Below are 2,224 nucleotides of genomic sequence, written 5' to 3' on the forward strand. Positions count from 1 at the left end.
ACTCACCTAGAGTCAGCACTCAACTACACTATAGTTGCCTAGGACAAACATTCCAAAATTGGTCATTTTCAAAACTCACTTAACACAGTGGCACACTCCCACTTCACAAGTCGAGTCTTTTTCGAGTAAGTGTGCTAAAATGGTCGATCGTGTTTTGATTCTTCGTCGATCTCTTATCCCCGGTTTCCAAGATGCTTGGAACTAGTCACGCAAGTCTTAATGGACAACGCTAAAATGGTAATGATCTAATCCTAGCTGCGCTCGTCCATCTCCAAACAAGCCAAGACCAAGCTTATGCTCGCCTCAATACTATTGAAGACGGAATTGTTGCTGTAGAAACTAGACTTCCTCCTGCAGAGAATGATGTTCCCGACATGAGCGTGCATGATAACCTTCCACCCTTTGTTGGACAACCAGAAGTCAGCCCTCCACTAAGTCCTAGTGAAGCTGAAAAGCGACTCCAATACTTGGAAGAGCAACTAATGTACCTTAAGGGAGATGACATCTACAAGGAGAATAATCGCAAGTATGAGGCGGTAAATGCTCAATTGCCAACCAACTTCAACATGTCTAGCATCCCAAAGTTCAAGGGGCATGAAAACCCTTTGAACCACATCCGTGCCTTCAAAGATTATATGTCTATCAAAGGCATCAAACCGGAGATGTTCCTAAGGATCTTTCCTTCATCTCTCGACATTATTCCTAAGCAATGGTTTTACTCTTTGGAACACAAGAAGATTGCCACTTGGGACGATGCCGCAATTGAGTTCACTAAACAATACACGGATAATGCTAAGATCCAAGTCAACATGCGCACTCTAGAGGTTCTTACCCAAAACGAGAAAGAAGGCTTCACCGACTTCCTAAGTATGTGGAGAAAGACTAGCACACAACTTGTTGAACGCCCAGATGAAGCTACTCTTGTGGAAAAGTTCGTGGATAATTTGAGACCTATTTATGCAAATCATTTGAGGTACCAAAACATAAAGTCTTTCAAAGATTTGACTGTGCTGGGAGAGAATTGAAGACGACATCCGTAAAGGACTCTTATCCAAAACGGTAGGTCGTGGATATCAGGGTTCAACGAGTCGTTCTTATGGCTCCACTAGCAAGACCGATGAGGTTAATCTTGTCGATTCTGCTAAGAAGAATAACCCGCAAAGGAATTTCACAAACATTGTTGATTCATACTTCAACGCTCTGAAAAGGTTGATGAAACAAGGTAAGCTCCAGCCCATAGGACCTACGCCTAACCCAGAGAAGAAGTCCACATTCTGGGATGAGAATGCATACTGCGAATATCACAGAGGCAAGGGACACGATACGGAGAAATGCTTTAAACTAAAACAATACTCAGAAGCCTCTTGGAGTTCTGATGATCACAGATGAAGAATCCACCTTGGATTGCTCACACATCATTTCTCCAGTCGAGGATGAGATTCATGTACTAGAAGAGGAGGGGAGTTATTCCACCATTTCTCCTACCATTGTCGATTTCATCGCATGGGCAAAAAGTGTGAGTAGGCAGGTTTCAGAACTAGAAGCTGTAGTGGCGTCCCTACGCAATACAGGCACCATACCTAGGGAAAACGTGCCACTAATTAGACTATCTCAAGAGTCTACGATGCAAGAGGTAATCGCGGTAGTTGACGATCTAGTCGAGCAAATAATCAGTCTAGAAGCTGAAATCATCAGGTTGAGAGAACTCAATATCATCAACGGGATATGGGCGGATGACGATGAAGACGAATACCTCATAGAACACTATCTAGTCAAGGTCAGTGAGGACATAGTCGAGGCTAGCGAAGATCAAGATATAGACCACCTCACTCGCTCAGGACGTCCATATCAAAATGTCTCTCAGAACGGTCCTACCGTCAATGGTCCAGTTACTAACACCAATGTCATCACACCAAATGATGGCGAAGATACATCTACTGACCATCTACTAAAACAACTGCAAAGGACAAAGGCTAATCTTTCAGTCTGGCAATTAGTTGAGAGTTTATTTCCCCATCGCCAAGCTTTACTGCAAGCATTGGCTAAATTGAACGTAGCGCACAACTCTACGCCTGATGACGTAGTCAACTTGGTCTTCCAATACTCAGTTAAACTAAGTAACCCAGTTACTTTTTCAGATGAGGATTTGCCTCCTTTTGGCGTCAGTCATAACCTCGCTCTATACATTACAGTCACATGCTTAAAGAAGAACGTACCAATGACT

Source organism: Silene latifolia, chromosome 1, assembly GCF_048544455.1.
Source record: "Silene latifolia isolate original U9 population chromosome 1, ASM4854445v1, whole genome shotgun sequence".
NCBI lineage: Eukaryota > Viridiplantae > Streptophyta > Magnoliopsida > Caryophyllales > Caryophyllaceae > Silene > Silene latifolia.